General features: G+C 34.3%; 1 protein-coding gene and 1 long non-coding RNA gene across 2 annotated transcripts in view; one reads left to right on the top strand and one right to left on the bottom strand.

The window, feature by feature from the left end:
- The first annotated feature begins 8,443 nt into the window (after positions 1-8,443).
- The window catches only part of LOC128558561 (steroid 17-alpha-hydroxylase/17,20 lyase-like), a 41,173-nt gene continuing 26,914 nt past the window's right edge, over positions 8,444-22,702 (top strand). Inside the window, exon 1 of the mRNA XM_053548226.1 lies at positions 8,444-8,535. The gene's annotated coding sequence lies outside the window, so the exon portion shown is untranslated. The remainder of the gene's footprint in view (positions 8,536-22,702) is intronic.
- LOC123559080 (uncharacterized) lies at positions 12,333-16,265 on the bottom strand. Its single transcript, XR_008371722.1, has 3 exons — positions 15,204-16,265; positions 13,793-13,895; positions 12,333-13,197 (listed from the first exon to the last, which is right to left on the bottom strand). It is a non-coding gene; the product is annotated as an uncharacterized LOC123559080 (long non-coding RNA).

The following is a 22,702-nucleotide window of genomic DNA, read 5'->3' as shown; positions in this document are numbered from 1 at the left end:
CATTGAGTATTGCATTATCTGGAACATATTTTTGTACCCACAAGTTTGTTAATTTGAATTAGTAAAGAAAAAACTGTGCTATAAATGACCGAACGGGTTTTCATTTTCCTTGGCATGATTCTTCTCCTTGTTGTCAGATTATAAGACTATTTCAATGATCGTAGTTGCACATGGAAATATCCGGTTCCGGGGTAACTGTTTAGATGGTAAGGATGCTCTGTAGAATTAACGCAAAACAATTACACCTAAGTGCCGAATATTGCAATTATACTTTCAACCAGTGTGTATGCTGTACTCTTCAGACAACCTAAAGGAAAAAATAAAACGATTGTATTTCTTTAAGGTACTATTTGACTAAAGTAGCATATTTTCATTCACAAGTCATCTTACACATCGGATGTACAAGATAAAATGTGAGTTTTTACATAAGAAAAGATGATACTGGTGAATGCTTTTGGTACACTGTTACCAAGGAACTAACCATATACATGTATTCAGGAGGCACACTGGCTTTCCGTTTTTTTATTAGCGACCGTTTCGAGAGCTGAAATTTAACTTCATTTGTACCTAGATCTGGTGCTATTTGTAATAGGGATATGAATATGTTGGATGTTTAAAGAAAAATCAGGCCCAATCATGGTTCTTCTGTGTTTGTTTGCCTGTTATTTTGTTATTTAAACTAAGTGCGTCGAAATTGTGCGTGGAAAATACGTGTTGATATATCACAGCCACAATTTAACACAGTCTTACTCCAGAAGGCAGTTTACTTGCGGCATCACAGAATCATACAACAGGATAATTATACTATTATGTGATACATGTAATATGAATGCACATTATTGTAAACAGAATCTAATGACGCAATAACCTAGCTGCCTTATATCGATAGCCGGAGAGAAGAAAATTTAGCTTAATGTTCCACAGGGGTAGGAGCCGGGGTGGGCGAAGTATGGAAGTTGCACCCCCTTCCTTCTAATATTTCAAAATACAGATTAAACATGCATGCTAATAAAACAGAAAATAAGCTATTAAATGATTCTATCTCGGCTTCATCTTTCAGTCTGATGTCACATTTGCATCTGGCTGTTCTTTATTTTTGATGTTAGTCCACCGTCTTTCCCGAAAGTGATTATTTTTACCCCCGAAGATTGTTTGATTTTACCTTATTGAGCTGAGCTATCAACGAAAAGTCAACGTATACCATATGTGCGTCACGTGTTTTGTGCTTTTACGTATGTACATGTAATTTTTCCATTTGCATTTGTTGTCTACCTGAGGAAAATATTAATTACACAGCGGCATATAATTTTAAGCCAAATGCAATAATTGTTGGATTATGTGTACGTTAATAGTTTACTGAATACAATAATAAAATGGCACTTGTGATTAAGAGAAAAGAGCAAGTCTTTACCGAATAAATAATGGTTGGCATTAAATCTGCCGCATTCAGTGTACGCACTCATTGAATGTTGACAATTTGACCTATGTTAAACGTAGCCCTAACCTTTAGACAGTATATTGTACACTCAATACGTGCTAGTCCATTTGTCATTTTTGAATGGCGAACATACAAGCTTATTTTGACGTTTTTGCTTCATGGAGGACAAGTAAAAGTTTGTTTGTTTTTTTTTGCTCGTCATTTTCAACGTTCTTGTTTCTCTCTGAAAATAGATGAACGCTACATCAAGCATATGAATGAAAACATGATACAGACAATTGATCAATACTATTTACCATGGATCATGTTTGTTTTATTTTGTACTAACTAATATTTAGCTGATGATATTGTTCGATGTTCATATAAATTGCCGTAAGATTTCTTTTTGACAATGTCCGTCTAATGTTAAGTGAACAAAAAATGCAAAAGTGCCATATATTAGAAATGGCGGGATCCGTATAATGATATAGAGTGTTTTAAATTTATTCCGTGTGAGGTTCTAGTGACATTTTATGACGGATAAGACTTTTCAAGTAAGACACAGAAAGTTACCGACTTGATTGCGTTGTGTAGCGACACACTCGAAATTGCATTGCGTTAGATTTTCGGCCGACTTTTCTGAAACAAACCCGAATAATTCTATGAAAATATTTTGATTTAAGAGGTAGCCCTTTAGAAAAATATATTAATAATAATAGTTCCCGATAAGCACTGTAAATGATGCGATACTGTCAAAAACTGGCAAATATTTCCTTCCCCGCCGAACTCTACAGAAGAGTTTGAATAAACGGCATAAATCTCAGCTAAATGGACACATGTGCTAAGAAACGGAGACAAAAATTTGCGCTCCAGGTGCACCCATCGTTTTCATTCAGTTCGTTATATAACAGGTAGAAATTCCTTTAAAACACACTTACAAGACCGGAAATTTATAAAATTGGCCATATTTCTCCATCAGTTCTGCGTAAACTTCAACGTTCAAACAGCATTTGAACGATTAAATATGCATTGGTCTCGCCCTGTAAGGAAATGATCACTTAATACATACCAGTATGAAGACATGAACAATTTTAACATCAAGCGTTTATTCCTTCATATTTTACAAAACCAAAAGACTAAAGGTTGTGCAAGTAAGAGTAGATGTTATGTCACATTTTATGACCTTTCATAAACTGAGTGTGCTATTATTTGCTTGGTTACGTTCTACGTTTGCAAAGGACCATCTTGTAGATTTTAATATTTCTTGCAATATATTCATCAAGACTGTTATCATAACCTTTTTAATGTTCTGCATCGTAGTGTAAGAATCAGATATTTATTAAAGGTTAAAGTTTGCTATTTTAAAAAAGTTGATGACTGTGTCACAAGGTGGAATATGCACGATAAATAGCCACTTTGTAAAACATTTAAGACCACTTTTAACAAAATTAACATTTCCATGTGTATATTTTCTTCACAGATAAAAACTATTAGCTTTTTTGCTGGGTTGAACTTCGCATAGACACAAGCATAGGTCATATGGCGATTTTCCAGCTTTGATAATGTAGGAAGACCCCGGGTGGGTGCCCCTCCGTGCATTCTTTCATCATCGACGGGCACTTGAATAGAACCACCGACCTTCCGTAAGCTAGCTGGATGCCTTCCTCACATGAGTAAGGCTCGAACCAACATCGGTGAGGGGCAAGTGATCTGAAATCAGCGACCCTAACCACTTGGCCACGGAGGCCCCTTAAAATGAAAAAAAAGAGATAATAGAGAATTTCTACTTATACAATATATTGTGTATTTATACTGATCATTACCTTTTATACCGTTTGCTAACTAACTTTTACCCTTTCACTTACACGGTTTACTCGGCTCTCATTTTCTGAATTACTGTTGTAAAACGGCGTTAAACGCAAAACAAACAGACAAACAAATACAGTCCAATGTACACAAACAAAGTGTTTATATTATAAATTACTATAGAACCTTTAATCATAACATGATTTCTTAATTTTCATTAAAGGTTGTATGTAGTATCTACCAGTCTATATCCGTCCTGGAAGCACTGTAGGACCATATTCGTAACAGATCGCATTTGTAACAGATTTCGTACTATGCGATCGCATTCGTAACAGGTAAAATGTGTTACGAATGTGTTTGTCCAACATGGGGGTTGACATGAGAAGCACATATCTATCATGTTGAGTTTTATACTGCAAATGTTCAATTAGTTGGTTGTCATCGCAACATCTTTAATGACTTCGATAAGCACCATCACAAGTTAGCGCAGTCGTCGACAACGTCGACGTCGATAACGTCATAAGATTATTTGAGCTGCATAATGAGAAAATGGGCCTTCGGGAAACTTCGAGGCTTTGCGACCAGTGTGGGCCAAGATCAGCATGCGCATCAGTAACAGACAACGTCCCAGCTTGAAACAGCACTGAGTGGCGAAAATCGCAACAGATACGAGTAATTTTCACCCGGTCTCCAACGTGTGTCCCTCGACACTCTAGTCGATCGTTAATTCTTCCCAATTAATTCAACTGAAATTATGTCCTGCCTCATATATGAGTTTACACTCATACGTGCGTTTACGGGTTTGGTAAAAATCATCAATACACGTAAGGTCTTAACTAGGTGGATGAGAAACACAATATCTCTAGAAATTCCGGCCCAGACTGAGAACTCAACCCGCTCAGCCGGTTTCGTAATCTGCAAACCTATCCACTGCGCCAGCCTCACCGATGGAATTGCTCGTGCCGCTCCTATACAGATACAAAATATGAGTGTTTCCATACGAATGCAGACACCAGGCCTGGTAAGGAAGCTAGCTTAGTAAATATAGTCCAATAAAATTAACGTCAGGGTTTTATATGGGACATATTTCATTTAATGTATCCATTGTCGTCAGTATAAGTTTTTTGATGTTTTAAACAATGCGATACAAAGATAAACAAGCAAATTCAATGAATTGGTATCCCCGCCGAAAGGATTTGTGGTGAGGAATGGCAAAAAATATACCCGGCAAAAACTTAAGGATGTTACTAAGAAGCAAATAATTTCATTAGAAAAAAAGCATTTTAACAGACAATGAATGCATTTTTTTTGGGTGGGGTGGGGGGGGGGGGGGGGGGAAGGGCAGCGGGGGTGACCAGGAGAGGGTACAAAACTTCACATCTTGTTTATGAATATTGATGGAAAATTTAAAATGAAAACAAAAAACAGATGCATGATCGGGGTGGTGGGCATGACCGAGTGGAGAGTGAGGTGGGGGAACGGTACAACTTTTCATGTTGATAAAATATTCATGGAGGATTTGAAAAAAAATAATAAAAAGGAACGATTTTTTTTGGAAGGTGGGGGAGGGGGGGGGGGGGGAGGGGGTGCAACCAAGGGAAGGTGGTGACCAGGTGTGGTTACACAACTTCACATGTTTATAAAAAATATTCATGGAAAAGAATGAAAGAAGTTTAATGAAATTCTACCAATTGGTTAGTTTGTTATGAACAAATCTGTGGATATTTTAACAATTAAAGGGCAATAACTCTAAGGGAAACTGAATCTAAAAAAAAACAAAATTGACGGGCATTATCGCAGTATGCTGGTTCATGTTAATTTCACGCTTTATGAAATTCTATCTGATAGTTACTGAGAAATGGCTGCAGACGGACATTTTTGGGCATTTTTCATTAAATCAAGGGCAATAACTCCAAGGGAAATTGACCAATCCAAAAAAAACCTTGACGGGAATCATCGCAGTATGTTGGTTCAGTAATAATTTGGTAGCTTTATCTACCAGTAATAATTTGGTAGCTTTATTTAAATTGGTTAAAACGCAGTTAATTTGAATGATATATGCGACTATTCTCGACGAAAACTACAACAACAACAACAACAACCCCCCGCCCCTATCCCCCTCAAAAAACCCCAACAAAACAGTAGTTATATCTAATTCAAAAATATGTTTTGCTACTTTATGAACATATAAATGCGCATTATGGACAATACATATGTTAATATTTATGAAATAAGAAATGTTTCTCGTTTGTAGTGATTTATAATATACTGAATATAGAAAATGACCTTGTGACGTCAATAGCGGCAGATTATTTACGATATAGAAAAAAACGCGATGTGAAATGATATCCAACATGTTCAACTGCCTACTTCAAATTTTAAATATATGGTTTAATTCTCATGGTGCAATAATTTACAACAGTACGTCAGAAATCATAAATACGAGCACTCAGTTCTTTTTTGTTCGGTTGTGTGTGGTGAAGGGTGTGTGTGGGGGGGGCGGGTTAAAATTCTAGACCTTCCTTTGTTTCGTAAAGGTTCAAAAGTACCAGGGTTTCAAAAGAGTCTGAGATGCCACCCCATGGGTCTAGGAAAGTCTTAGGCGTGAATTCATGAGTCACAGAATAGGTCAGGGTTATCTAGGCAAGGACCAAAGAATGAACTCATGGTCCGCAAACAAGATCAGGGGCCTGAATGCCGTAAACATTAATTCCCACATATTTGATGTACGCGTGTATTTGATGTACGCACGCATTGATTGGGCATACGACAAAATATAAAGTGGAGCCTTAGAGTCGAGACTGAAGTGAGACCTTGGAGTGACCTTGGAGTCTAATTTTGGAATGAGATTTTGGTGTGGAATTGAATATGTTTTTTTTTTCATTCAAAGTTTAAAGCGTTATTAAGATTAAAAGCAATGGTATTACTGGTGCAATTTCATAAAGCGAAATATAGTAATGATTAATGCATGTTGCTGTTGCTGTTGCTATGATAAGATTAGTGATTGTTGGTATGAAGTATCAAATTCAAATAAAGTGAGACTGGTAGTTACAGTTTTGATTATGGGAATGATGGTGCTTTGTTTTATATAATTATGTTTACAACAAAAACTACTGATTGTTCTTCGTGTCTTTAGGATGAAAATGTATATCACAAATCATCATTATCGTCAATATTGATACCCTGAAAACCAATTTATCACCATTGACTGACAAAATAATCAGACACTCTTAAGGAAAAGAATCGTTCAAACTTCCATCACCGCCATTATTGTCAACAATAATACAAACACCTCCATCACTATAGTCATCATCAACAACAATAACAACAACAATAAACCGTTATTTTCCGACGACATCTGTTTTTCGTCTTGTTCGTCAGCAAAAACATTAGTAGAACTAACGATGATGATGAAGATGTAATGACAGATGATGATATTGATGACAGGGGTGATGATGACAGTGGTGATTGTGGTGATGATGTCAATGATGATAACGATGGTTATGATAACGATGAGTACCGTGTGTTGTTGTTGGTGGTGATGATGATGTTGGTGACCATGGTGGTATTGATGAAGATGATAATGTTGATGATGATGGTGGTGATGTTGGTCTTAATTATGTTGTTGCTTCTGGTGATGATAGTTTTTGTATTGATAATGACTGTCGTTATGGTTGTGATAATAGTGTTAATGTTAAGGTGATAAAAAATGCAGATGATGATGATTGTTGTGGTGGTTGTAATGATAGTAGAGGTGACGCTGCTGCTGCTGCTGCTGCTGCTGCTTTTGATGATGTCATTAATTAAAACAATATTTTTTTTCAGGTTTCTGTGACACTTCAATGAATGGATTTTATAATAGTTTAAGGCACACACGAAAAGAAACAATGTGCAGATGTAACAACTGAAATGTGTGGGAATGACAAAATAATTGAACTTAAAGCCTTCTAATGGTCTCTTATCAAGAGCAAGAGCACATTTTATTTATTATTGCCTGTTATCTTTCAACATTTTTTCTGGTCAGAAGACATGGTAATTAGATCAGTGATGTAAGAGTGCCCAAGCATTTTTTCATGCATCCAAATTGGCAAGATGTTTTCTTTTTGTTGTCGAGATATTCAAATCTGATGTTAAAATAATTTGGAAAATTAAAAAGTTCCAATCATGAGCTTTCCAGTTCAATATTGGTAAAATACCATGAGAAATTTTCTGATGCTGATGTTAATGATGATGATGATGATTTAATGATTAAAATCTTATATACAGTTATTACAACTATTTTAAGAATCACTTCAAAAAAATTTAATGTTTTAATAACACTTTCATCATCATAAACATAAATAATTTTCATCAATAACAACAATGGAAATCATTATAATTATCATAAACATGCCATTCTTATTTAACTGACAACATTATGATGAAAATATCTTCATCACTATCAACATCATAATAAAAAACATCTTGTCATAAAATCATCATAATCATCACCATCATTATCAACATCGACAAGCAGCAGCAATAAAAATAATCCAAACAACGTCATCATAAAGAAGCTGCATAACTACATGCCATTCTTTTCCCTCCCTTTCTTAATTAAAAAGAAATATGATCATCATCAGAGCTATCAACATCATCAGCTGCATTTTCATCATCAGCATCATCAAAACATTGACAAAGGTAAATTTCAGCATACTTCGCATAAACATTATCATGAAATAACGCTACAAAACTATCATAATTATTTATCATCATCATCATCATCATCATCATCATCAGTAGCTTCGCTACTTCCAATAACATTTTCGTTCCACAACTTTCTTTCTTTTTGACCCTCATCATGTAATTAATATATCTGATATGAAAAAAAAAATACCGAAACATGATTTTGACTGATTTTGAAAATCTCGCTCCATTTTTTTCACTCCCAAGGTCACTCCAAAATCTCACTGTATAACTCCACTCTATGACTCCGCTCCAAGACTCCACTCCATATTTTGTATTATGCCCATTGAGTGGTTTATTGTGTACATTCAATACGTGTATACATTCATTGTGACAGAATGGGTGCTTTCCGCCTAAGTTATGGCTGCATTTTTAGTACAGAGATATGTCAATAATAAGCACACAATTAGATAAGGTTAACAAATAGCACACGCTGTGGTCAATAAAAAGCGAACAATGACAAAAGCAAACAAAACTTCAAACTTCAAACACTGTAAACTTCGGCTACTCAAGCGTTTCTGTATAAATATCACGACGCAAGATTTAAAATTCATTTTTATTGAGTACAATAAGGAATATCTATCAAAGTAAGTTTATATTTTATCTTATTAATTACACAGGTTTAGGAAACGCACGTTTAAACGGACTATAAACTTACGTTAGAATCACAGGTTAATTAACCTTTATAACAAGTTAAAGCATAGCAAAAGTTCCTTCTAAGGCACATCTATATAAATATATATAATGATCATCTTGTAAAATTTTGGTTGCAATGTCTGTTTTAAATATGTGGAACCCTAGGATAGGACGCAATGACAAGACCATTCTACCTTATTGACATTCCGTATCACCCGTTTAAGCGCCCCGGGGGAGGGGGGGGGATACATTTTGCACCAAGGGGGCGTTTATATCAGCACCAAAATACAAAAAAAAAACCACTAACATTTTGAAAAAGATCTATATTGTTTTCTATTGCCTGAAAAATGTCAAGTCCGCTATTTCCACAGTATGTACGCTAAAATAAATTGTTAAATCCAACAACAAAGTAAATCAGTTACCACTTTCAGTTGAGTAAAATGTCCATGTGTTACTGGTAAAGTGTTTTGAGAAGTTTATAGAGATGATAGCAGACTATGACAGTAGGGGACATTAAAAGTGAATAGTGGACATTTTCCGGCACTTGTTTTGAACTAACATGTAAACAAGAAAGTTATAACCCATATGTTATATATTGACGATTGCGTTATAAATATACACTTGGACAAGAGCAAATCTTTAGTCCTGAATTTAGGGATACCAAAAAGAGAAGATATGGTTTTTTCACGGTATACTCAGCACAACAGCACTGGCATTATTGAACATGAATGTTTATTGCTAAATCTATAAAGGCTGCCAAATTATAGAAACCATTGCACTAGTGAAGGCCAAGCTCATTGGAAATTATAAAAATCAACTCGCAAAAAAAAAAAAAACCATCAAAATTTCCATACAATGACCAGGAACACAATCACAGATACAAGATCAAATTATTGACCATAGCCACTAAAAAAAAATAATACATGTAAACAAACATTCAGACATCTCGAATAATCAATTTACAATGCTGCACTCTGTTCCAGTATGTGGAACTACACGCAGCCTTCTCACTTCACATCGGCACCTTACAACTGTAAAAGTAAGCAATGCCACCAGAGACAGAGAAACCATTCACATCACTACATATAGGTAAAACAAAAAAAATTTAGCATTCAAACCCAAACAACCTCATGCAGCCATACATGTGCTGAAGTAAGGAACACGTAATGCGCACTGTATGAAGACACATGAAAAAGAACGCTTAAACAATTTTCCAGTGAAATAATTACATTCTCAACAAATGAACAGCCCTTAAACTTTAATTTACATAACGACATAATGCAGGCAGCACAAATTGCTAACTTAATAAAATTCATAACAGGTTGCTGAACTTCAAATCATCATTTAATCAATAATTACCAACCTAATTCTAGACAAGCAATAGGCAACGTCTTGCTAAACCACAAAATGTGATGCTGCCAAACCCTGCCAAGCTCCCTCAGCAAAATTTAATTTGGGAAAAATATTCCTCAGAGTGGACTTTTGGTTATTTTTAACAAAGTTCATATATTTCTAGACATAAAATCCCCTAAATAACTACTGGATATCTGGCACATTCCAGGCTATAACTTCCTACACTCACAACATTTTAGTATATGTTCTGTTGGGCAATCTGCAGTACCGTATTTTTCATTTCAGTAATACAATATAGCCTCCGCATAAAACAAACAGCAAAGAAAACCAGGACAGCACATAAATACTAGATGCCCACGGGCAACATGTCGAGCCCGTCAGCTGTCAGAAGGACTGGGAGTTGCACACGACACTCTGTCTCATTGAGGCAAACATTTATGCCAAATAAAAAAAAAATTGCAAAAAGTTACAATGTAAGTTATTTGTAGTAACAACAAAGGGAAGTAAACGTTAAAAAAAAAAAAAAAAAAAAAAAAAAAAAAAATAATTCTAAGTCCACACAAAAATTCTAACCAGTAGAGATAGGTCAAAATACATCTCAAAATTGGATGTAACATGCATGTTGTACTACAGAAAAGTGGTCTTGATTTTTCCCTATGACCAGTAATGAAAAAGTTACAATATACTATTTTATAGTAACAACAAAGGGAAGTAATTCTAGATTTTTGCGAATGACACTCTGTCTCATGATGGTGAACAATTGTGCCAAGTTACATCAAAATCCCTCTATGCATGAAAAAGAAATGCTCCGGACAATGCCATTCTTGTATCTGACCTTTGACCTCTTAAGTGTGACCTTGACCTTAGACCTAAGGACCTGGTTCTTGCGCAAGACACTCCGTCTCATGGTAGTGAACATTTGTGCCAAGTTACATCAAAATCCCTCCTTGCATGAAGAAGAAATGCTCCGCAAAAAGTTGTCATTCTTGTAGCCTTTGACCTCTAAGCATGACCTTGACCTTAGACCTAGGGACCTGATTCTTGCGCAGAACACTCCGTCCCATGATGGTGAACAATTGTGCCAAGTTTCACCAAAATCCCTCCATGCATGAAGAAGAAATGCTCCAGACAAAGTCATTATTGAATTTGACCTTTGACCTCTAAGTGTGACCTTGAACTTTGAGATAGGGACCTGGGGTTTGCGCATGACACTCCGTCTCACTGAGGTTTACATTCGTGCCAAATATAAACAAGATTGCTCCATGCATGTCAAAGTTATGGTCCGGACAAACAAACCCGGACGGATGCACCCACTGACGCACGCACATACACCGAACAGCCATTTGGACAACTATGTCTTCGCTTCCGCAAGCGGGCTCGACAATAAGGGTATTGCAGCATTCAATTGTTAATAAACAAATTACATAAATAACTAAAATTGGATTTAGAGCTGATAAAATTCTGTTTCACAACCAACACTTATCTAAATGCCCATTGTGATTTTTACCCCCCTCCCCAAAACCCTGCCACATTGCTTAGCCGAAGGAACTAAAAGCGCACGTACGAGCTATAAATATAACAATAAAATGTATCAAAATGCAGTCGTTTACATGTTTTCCCTTATAATCTAATGTAGGTGGAAACTTGAGAATGTTATGTTGTATTTAAATTCTGCTAAATGACATGTTTTATCCAGGCCCGAGCTGAACTTTTTCTCAAAATGGAAACTTTATGACAATGCCATAGTTGCAAAGGGAGGTTAAAAATACCACCTTTGGTCATCAATAAAGGCAATAAGATGCTAAAATTTTAATTCCATCATGAGCCGAGTGAAAAATATAATTATTTTGATATTACAAACGTCTCTACCATATATTTCCCATCATAACCGATCAATTTCCTCAACTTCTGTGTCAGCAACGAACCAGGGGTGCGTTTGATTCGGGTAGAGTCCAGAGTAGGGTTGGATACCGGGTCCCGGTATCGGTACCGTACCGAATAATCACTTCGAAAAGTACCAGTATATACCGTTTCGTAAAGAACCGGTTCCTATTTCGGTATTTCCATAAAAGTAAATAAACAAAATAATTACCAAATCCGCGGCAAAAGAAAGCAGAAAATAAGCAATTAGTATTTGAAACACAGTAATAACACGATCGACATTGTTTACTGTGACACCGCTCAGAGTAACATGGAGAGCTGGCCTTGCGAATAATTTCGTATGCTAAATATTATTATAAAAACTTCTTTTCCCGTCGTTTTAAACTACGTAAATCATACTTAATTGCAAAATATACGACAGTTTTTGCTCTTTGTCATATTCTATCAAAACAAATGATAAAAAGAAATTATTTGAAAAAAAAAGTTACGAAACTAAGCTGTAACCTACGTAAACAAGTCATCGGTTTTCACGAACTAATAGAAATACGTTTCAAGCGTTTTGAGGGTTATTTTTCAATGAAAATTGTGTTAAAAAAAATGTTGCACTTTAAATACATTACTAGTTAACCTGGTTGAAGATTTATCATGAGTGACAATAAGTCTGACTTGTTAACCCGTCTCTAGATTTGCCATGGAATTCTATGGAAATCCATGGAAAATATTCCATGGAGTATTCGGACTACCAATTTACATCATTATTTTATGAAACAAAAATACGGGGGAAAAATCCGTGGAGTTCCATGGATTTCAATGGAATGCCACAGAGTTCCGTGGAAATCCATGGCTTTCCATGGAAATCCACAGCTTTCTGTGGTACACCACAGATGACCGTGGAAACCAGCAAAATTCCATGGCAATCCGTGGAGTATTCGGACGGCATGCCGTAGCAAATAACTGTGGAAATCCGCGGAAATACCATGGAAACCTGTTGGTGACAGAACTGGACTGAAATGAAAATCGGAAACCATCATATATGTCACATCTTAATTTATAATTTCATTATAGTCTGTAGTATAACAAAACTGCTTATTAATTTTGACATTTCTTCACTAGGTGACAGAAAATAGTACAAACAATATGGAGCTAAAATGTCACCAGTTTCTATTCAGTTCCACTGTTATTGTAGCATATCAATGTTTTCCACTGTTAGTCATAATGCAGTATAGTCGGTATAAGATATGCCAACATTTTCAACTGAATGTAACTATTAGTTGAGAAATTTTCCGTCACTGTTGGCCACCATCAGTTTAAAATACCATGCAGTTTTCATTAACTGCCACAAAGCCATCATTTGCCATCAGTTGCCACACTGCATTAACCTGTTGAAATAATAAACCAAGAGATATTAAACCAATTAAACCATAAAAGCAGTTTCTTCATTAGTTTTGTCCTTACTTCATAATTTCAAAATTAAATGGTATTCAAAGAAGTGCTTCTTTATCATACAGGCAATACTGCAGATTTAAGCAAGTAATAACATTACTTATTATATTTTCAAGAAAATGTATTTTTCAATTTGATTTCAAATGTAGGTAGAATAAGGTTCCATACAAAAAGGCATGCAGACAGATATTCAGTGTTTTGGGGTAGTGATCAATAGGTTCAACTTACACATTACTATTATTGTATAAATGGTGACCTAATTAAAATTCTACTAGTTACCTGCACTAACACCAATGTGTGTTGACTGCCAAGTGATAACTTAATTTGGTACTTTTTTAATCATTATATAAAATATTGGTCTGGACTTGATATAAGGGAGATAATTATAAAACCTGTCGTGGGTTCTGCTGGAAATTATAAAGTTGATCCATTCAGTTGTGTTCGGGGAAAAGTGTCAGTTGCCCACTTTCAATCAAACATAGAACAATGGTAGTGTGTACATGTATTTATAGTACTATAGTAATTACTTACATGTCTTTGAATTGTTGGATGGAGTCTCCTTTGAACACAATACATTGGGTCACTAAACTGAATTATCTCCATTCATTCATTCATGTATGTTGTTTATATACTCCTGAAAAACAGATATATATAGTTTAAAACCTAGATGTCCATAGAAAATGTTGGTTTATTATTTATTAGGTATGTCAATGACCTGAAATTAAAACTATACATCATGATGAATAATGGGGCCAAAAATATCTCATCAGCAGCTAAAATCTTCCAGATGTTGCAAATTGAGGGTTACATATTAATCAGCATAAATACCTGCACATTCAACAAAATTTCTAACTTTACCCTTGGATAAGATTATATAAAAATTTTGTTTTTGAATTTTGGCACACATTTAAAACATGCAAATTTTGTAATACAATTTAAGTGTATAATGTTAACTTTTTATTTTATTTAATTTCATGGAAAGTTTGATATTACATTAACAAAAATATCTTTTTCTAAAATAATCTCCCTGAACATCATAAATATAATATATTTATGTACTAGTATTCTGTAAGACTCCTCTTAAATGAACACATACATCTGTACATTAATTATAACCAATTTTCATTTACTTGTACATTCCAGTTTATATTTAAATGTTTAAGACATAGATTTTCATAAGTAGGCTCCTTAATAAATTAATGTTGGAGCCAAGGGACCAGACATCAACTTCACTGAAAGATTCTATCTTTTTTTTTGTAAATTTAAAAATCATATTAATATTGAAAACAAATAGGAAGTTGAATATATCAGAATTCAAAAGAAAAAGTAATACTGTACCTAAATAACAAATAGCTTAATATGTGTATTATTACTAAATTTTCAAAACAATGTTAAACACTTTCAATAAAGTGCAAAATCAGCGATTAATAACAAGTAAATAATCCATTAACATTTCTTTCTACTAAAAACATAATTTTCATTACCTTAACATAAATGTGTGCAACACCAATAAACCATTTAATAACAGGTTAAAAACACATATTATAATTGAAATTTCTCTGAATTTACTTAGTAAACAGTGGTCAGCTGACTGGTAGCATTGTTTACCCTGTAATACAGCAGTGCCACCTGTGGAGATAACTCTACTGGCTTAAATTTTGTTGACCCCAGTGAATAATTTCATTTAAAAAGTGTCTAATTTTCCTTTTAGTAAATTAAAAGCATGATAAACTAGAAATTGCAGCTGCTTAATAGAACTTTGCAAAACAAAAGCTGTTAAATAAAAGAACAAAAATATATATGAAGCAAAATCATTTGTTGCATAACAAAATAAAAGCTAAGCCACCTGCTTCCAGTTTGAATCCATTTACTAGTTTTGTTACTTTGCTATAGGTACTCTACATTGCTGTTGGAAAATCATGAATAAATTTTATGAACTCACCTGGTGTGTTCTTTTAGTTATTGTTAACTTCCAAGCTGCATGTAAACACAGTAAAATAACTCCATCCTGTTCTCAAACAAAGAACTTCCTGTGTAGATTTGAAATTTTGATATTCTTGGGCAAATGTGTCATTTACAATCAGCTATTGGAGGATATATCTAGGATGTTAAAAATATTTTTGTACCACAGGTTGATTTTATTCCATTTACATACTCATTATTTTTGAAGTTTACCCTGATATTAAACAGAAAAAAGTTAAGGATTACTTTTTGAGGTACATTTACAGCCCCCAGAAGTAGTTCACAGACTTTATTTTCATTGGTTGATCTCTTGTTATGAGTTTCTAAATATAAAGCAGACAAGATCTTATCATGCAGTCTGGGATAATCTCCTGTTGTGAGACAAGCAACAGGTACACTACAGAAGATTAAAAGAACCAAATAATTTATTACTTGATTAATTAAGAATCCCCTGGCCAGGTAACTTTTAATGAATTTTGGTGTGAAGAATTGTAATATTATATTTGTAACTACTGTTAGTGCTGTTCTTTTTGGTGTTATTCTAGGAGAAAAAGTCATGATATTTCAATAAATTTTTAAAGATTAGTTCAAAATAAATCTATCTGCAAGGTGAGTTTATAACACAAGTTGCATTACAATAAATTTTTTACAGTAAAACCTGCTTTAGCAGTCATCTCTATTAAGCAGCCAACCTGTCTTAGGCAGCCATTGTCTCATTTCCCAAAATGGTCATTCATGCTATAAATTACCTGCATGAAGCAGCAATCTGCCATAAGCAGCCACTTTTTCCTACTGCCGTGGCTGGCTTCTTAAGACAGGTTTTACTGTAATTCCATTGGTTGTTTTACCTATCTAATTAAATTAGTTGTAGTTATTGGTCATAAAACATACTAATCCATTAAAATATTCTATGTTCACAAGAAATACCTCCCAAAAATTCTAAGTCCACAGTTCCCATCAATTTCCATCACAAAAATTTTCTAAGTTATTTTCTATGCTATTTTCCATTCCAAAATTTTACTAAGTCCAACTTTCCATGGCAAAAGCTCCTGTTTCCGTGGAAATTGATTAGGGGTGGGTATTGCCACGAAAATTGGTATTGCGATATATTGCAATATTGTATGTGGATATTGCAATATACTGCGATATATTGTACCAGTTATTTAACAAAACATGGCGAATCATACTGATTTTTTTTTTCAAATTTATTCAATTAAAAATGAGTAAAATGACTAGTATCAACAACACGAGTGTTTGCTCGACCTTCTGAATAAATAAAAATACCAGTAAACAAAAAAATTAAAGTTTAGACTAGATTATGGGGAGTATTGTCAATTTGTCATACACAAATACTATTAACTGTTGAGGTTACTTGAGTCCGACATGTTGCTGACGCCGATAACCGGATATTCAAAAGCGAAAGTAGACTGCGTCAAAATATTATTTAGTTTATTGTGCGGCACTACATTCGGTTTACGGATACAATCATATAACACAGTTGCTCAATTCACTGATTATAAACGAGGAAAGTGGTATAGCTGTTGTATGAATAATAAATTCTAGTTGATAGAAAAATTACTTATGAGTCGCTGACAAATATGAAATTATATTTATCTAAATTTTCTTATTGATTTTATTATGTGGAATTGGGTCCGTAAAATAGCTGTAAACCAGTCTGCTACCTGCACCGGAAATGAAAGGAGAAAAATGAAAACAAAGTTGAATCGTGCTGGCAAGAAAAGGATTTTTTTGTGAATCTTCTTGGTTTACGTTAGTGTTGCTTAATGTTATAAAATAACCGGTATTCGAAAATCATATCGCAATATCGTATCGTCGGAAAAAATATCGCAATAACCGGTCTACCGCGGTATATTGCCCACCCCTAAAATTGATCAATATTTCAGCTGTAATCCGTGGAAATCCATGGCAAACTTACTGTTCCATTCAATGTCCATTGAATATTTCAATATTCCACGGATTTCCATCCATATTGCCATGGAACTCCATGGAATTCCATGGCAAAAGCCTTATTACCATGGCAAATCTAGAGACGGGAAATGGGTTAATTTGAAAGCTAGTAAGTGTTGAATTTAACAGTTCTCGTCAGTGCTGAGCAAGCATTACTACAGTCAGTGAGTCCTTATTGAGCGACGTATCTACTCTGTTTTTTTTTTTGTTGAAAAACTCTAGTCTGTAAGACATGTTTATTTCTTTTACTTTTTCATAGTTTTAGTACAACATCAAATTAACAGACTTAAAATGTTTATATATCAAAGCAATTTTTTCTGTATAACTACTTAAAAGGGTGTATTTAATACTAATCAAATCATTGCTTATGTGATGTACTTCAAAGCTTGGTATCGGTATCGTTAAAAATACCGTATCGTTTCGTTGGTATCGGTATTGGTATCGGACCGCTTCGTCCTTAACGATATCCAACCCTAGTCGAGACTCGAGAGGAATTTTAACACTACCACCAATCAAACGCGAGTCGTGCAACACTAGTGTTGAGGCCACAAGCCAAGAACATGCTCCTCCTGTAATGGGGAGTGTAGTCAATCAAATATGCGCTTGACTTAATTCTAAATGGCGACAGCAGTAAGTGAATGATTAGAACCGAGCTAGTACATTGCAAAAATTAGATATTAGATTCTAAGATCACGTTGTGAAACAATACAGATTTTTCAAATAAGTGGAGATGGGTGATTTCAGCTAAATATGCTCAACTTTACCCAACTCAAAAATTACTTTGCCTGCAGTGCATATAAATTAAAACCAAAATGACTTATAAAGGGAAAATGAAATGTTGTTTTTTTTTTAATAATAAAAATTATAAAAAATATTGTTTGTTTGCAGTGCTCTAATATAGATGCTTTCCCCCATTTCTGCCAACACAGACATGACAAAAATACAAAGAAAATTCAAGCTGTCAATATTTAGGCTTATAATGAATAAATTATTACATTCTACAGAAATAAGTATCGTTAATACAATTTTTTCTGTATGCCAGGGCTTCCTGCTAGGATTTGAACCTAGAATTCTTACCGAAGTAAGCGTGTTTCCTTACACTACAAGAAGTAACCCCATATGAAACACAGACATTTTAGAGCATCCTAACACTTTCATTTATATAGAATATAAAAGTGCAATTAGTTCCCAAATCTGCAATAACAGATGATAACTGAGAAGACATAGAATCTATACAAAACGGCAACCAATATATTATATATGTGACGGTGACACTGTCTTGTAAATATATTGTAAATATTTCAACGGAACAAAATTCAATAGAATACATCATGAACTGTTGTGATATGTGCTGATAAATTAGCAACACTTGGTAGTCTGTACATGTAAAAATAGCAAAACCAACCGCACCATGAGAAAACCAACATAGTGTGTTTGTGACCAACATCCGTACAGTCTGGTCAGGATCCAATCCATGCTGTTCGCATTCAACGCCTCTTGCAATCAGAGAAACCGTTAGCGAACAGCATGGATTCATGCCGGTTGCAAAATCACTATTTTGGTTAGATCTATACATAGATCTCTGAATTCGGCTACCCCTGTCAAATAAAATAAAATAAAATACCCTCAGTCAGATGAAATACATGTGATCACCTGTTTAGACGGCATAGAAGCTATGATTATGAATATATTTTGGTCTTCTCAATCTCATGGTGCAGCTCAAATGAAAGTGAATTTTGTTGTTGTTGAATCTATAAGTGCCAAAGTTAAAAATATGTATCATATTTATAAACAAACAGATGCGATAACCGGATCCCTTGACCCTATGTCTACCAGTCTGGGTATGTTATAATTTAGTAAATTTAGACTGGTAATTGGGAAAAGCTGAAGTAAGTACCATCAAAAATGCCTCTTTCCATTTGTTTTTTTAAGAATCTATACATTTGTATGAAAAACAAATATCTATGAGGCGTTAGACTTGAACTTAGATTATTAAATAAATGATTAAATCAATTATTTTGGGACGAACTGTCAAAGCAAGAGCGAGTAGACTGGGAGCGAATCAGCAGTATGCCATTATTTACGCGTATTTTTAAGACCTTCGCCTACTTAACATTAAACAAACAATGAAGAACAGCAAATCTATAACATTTAAATGAAATGGGATTTGTAACTGCCTGTATTGATTTGAACAAACCTACATTTCATCAGAAAATAAAAATTCTCGGAAGCTTACCTCACAGCCGCCGCCATATTTGTTTACCAAAATCCCATCAGCCAATCAGGCTACAGAAGTCGCTGGTGGTTACCTGTTGTACTTTTTCAAGGCTATATACCAATAAAAGAATTTGTTCTTTGTTTCATATAAAATTCAGCTACTTCAGACCAATTTTGTTACAGTTTCTAGATTTTCACTCCGTCGTAGACCTATTTTCCACAAGATATCCATACATTTGCTTCAAGAAAACGAAAAGAAAAAGGGGTGTTGAATAGTATGCAGTGAAAGGTTATTAATAAAACCCGGACCGGCCCGGCCCAGCCAAAACCACGGAAATAGCCGATTCCGAGCGTACGGAAACCACCGGAAACTTACGGACGGAAGGCTAATATAATAACGAATGATATCGTGTCGATATCAACTTACATATTTAGAATTTAGTAAAAAAAAAAAAAAACACTGAACTTTATGATGCCCGCGAGGAACTTCTTTGATGAATGGGTTAAGACTGTGTTCTTTCTGGTTGCAAAAACGTCTTAATATAATTTGTAAACTTGTACACAGGAAGTCGTTATACATAGCGTTGTTTTGACGAGCCTTCTAATTAGTGCCCGATATTTTGTATCGTTATCACTATATACTATTTTATAATCACGTTTTGTCCAAAAAATTATTATATTTCGAAGAAATGAATTCCTCTCGGGCCTCAAAGAGTTTTTGTTTCACCTGTGCATTCCCAAAGCCTAAATAATTCTTTGTGTCCGGTAACATGCCTAAAAATAGGTAGTAAATAGGCAGGGTTTTTTTTATATACTTTTTTGTTCAATGAGACTTTACAGAAATTATTTTTATGTCAAAAAAAAGAAAGAAAATGAATACGAATAATTTCTAATATCACTGACAATTTTTAAAAAATAGAATGAGCACTTTTTATTAAAAAGTTTTTAAAAAATCTCAAAGACCATAAAACATTTCGAGTCATGTAAAAAATTTAGGATAGGTCGGGATACCGATTACGCACGAAAAATGCAGCGTTGAATATTGAAAAGTTTTACGCACGGTACCCCATATTTTTAAAATATTCCTGTATAAATATATAGAAACAAATGCTGAGATAGGTTTGTTCACGCAGTATTCTGAGTATCTCTTGAACTTAGTCGACTGAATTGACGTACGATGAAAGTCACACATTGAATATATTGTGGTACATTGCAGTTTTTGGCATAGTCTTTGTACTTTCAATATTCGATTTCATATTCGGCAGGTTGCTATGATGTTTTAACATCTTTTTTTTTTCAAGTTTGCAAGTAATCTCTGAATAAACTGACTTACTTAAGTTATATTGAAATTAGTTCAAAACTATATAGAGTAGAATCGAGATACAAAGTTTACCTTTTTTCATTTTTGTACACTGATGTCTCGTAATCTGGAGGTCGCGGGGTCGAATCCTATCAGCGGATTTTGACCGTGACTCCAACAGTCCCTTCTTTCGGTGCGAGTACTGGTTAGTGTCCAGGAAGCAGTCATCGAGTGTATTTCACATTAGTTGGTGAACCAAAACTCGACGCGAAAAACAAATCTTTTAAATGGGAACAAAATTATCATTTAACTGCACTCAATATATAGAACGATTCACAATGTTTCGTGAAAAAAGACCAAGTAAAAACTTTTTAAGGTTCGTTTGGATATTTGCCAATGCTCTACACTTTCAGATTATGCATTTAGATACTTCAAGATTAAACTTCAATGGTTAGACATATCTTGCAAAACTTCGCAATTTATTTAGGTTGATTTGATATATTATTGTATACAGAATACCCTTTCAGTCAGTTTGCTAGTGCTCGGCATTTTTGATACATAACAACAGAAGAATCGTTTGAGCCCGCTAATCATAATTTACAAGTAAGTCTGGAAAAAGAAAAAGAAAACTTTGAATGGATGTTGTTTTCTTCAAATCTCACAAATTTCTTCATTAACATTTTTTGTATGTAAATTTATCAATATCACAGTGTACTGCAGACGATTTATTCTAACATTGCTTACTTTACTATGGTCACGTGACCACACCGGAAGTGAACTGTACTTGGATCTATATTGAGCAGTTTTAATGCTGTCGCATTCTGAGACCTTACGTTTTGTGAGTTTTTCATTGGTAGAACCAAACCTATTGTAATTATGCAAATAAAACTGTTGCTCTTCTTTTGTATATACCGAGTACGATAGTTTGCAGTTTTTTACGAAAGATCTGAGTGTAATTCTTCAGCTATAATTGGTTTATCAAACTGCCCATGTGTGGCCAAATCCATAAAGCATCTCAGAAAAGTTTTAACCTTACAATTTTTTTTTCAACTTTACGGTAAAGAAAGTGTAATGAGCGGGATTTTCCAAAAACAAATTGCATCCTTCATAACTTGTTTAAATAATAGTAAAAGTTGATCTTCACCCGATATTACATTGTATTGATAAGATAAAATTCGTACTTCTTACGCAAATCGCGTAGAGAAATCACATTTACGCAGTCAACCCTAAATATATATAGTTGTGACGTTTCTGTTTTTACGGAGATTAATTTATTTTTTGGGTTGTCCATTATATCCAAAAAGTAATTATGTTTCATTTGGTATAACAGGCCCATTGAAACCTATATGTTTTCAAACGGAATGACTAAGTAGTGTGTTCTTTTTCACAAATACAATTATGATAAAAAAAAATGAATTGTAATATGAGCGAAAAATAAACAGGGGTCTCCTTCTTCGATTTCGCGGTATTGTCTTAATTTTCTCTTACCCTATTTTCACGCGCAGCTATTGCACACTCAATTTTTACATACAGATGCTTGTATCTAAGGGAAAAATAAGTTAATCACCAAAAAAAAGTTTACAACAGCATAAATATCATTTTAATTATATTCTTATTTTGTTAGCCATTTTCGATTTCTTTCCAATACCTGAATACATGTTACACACAAAAGCGGCGTAATGAAAAACATAATATAGTACTTCTTATTAAACATTTTACTGATCGTTCGCCACTCAGTATGTATCTTTTATTTTCTGAAAATGTTCCTGAAATGTTTTTGGATGAAATAAAATTATAAAATGACTACCAGGTTCATTTTCATGCTGCGGTGCTAGGAAAATTTTGACTGTGCATATCAAAGTCCCGACCAACTTAAAAGTCAGAATTAGCCGGGAAGAATTATTTCCTGTTGTGACCTTTTAGGATTTTAAGCCCATTTTCGTCGACATTTTATTATACATTTACATTTTAAATACTAAACTCTTTCTCTACAG

The sequence above is a fragment of the Mercenaria mercenaria genome, chromosome 7 (assembly GCF_021730395.1).
Source record: "Mercenaria mercenaria strain notata chromosome 7, MADL_Memer_1, whole genome shotgun sequence".
Classification (NCBI taxonomy): Eukaryota; Metazoa; Mollusca; class Bivalvia; order Venerida; family Veneridae; genus Mercenaria; species Mercenaria mercenaria.
The sequence above is the reverse complement of the archived record's forward strand: the minus strand, read 5'-3'. Positions and strand labels throughout refer to the sequence as shown.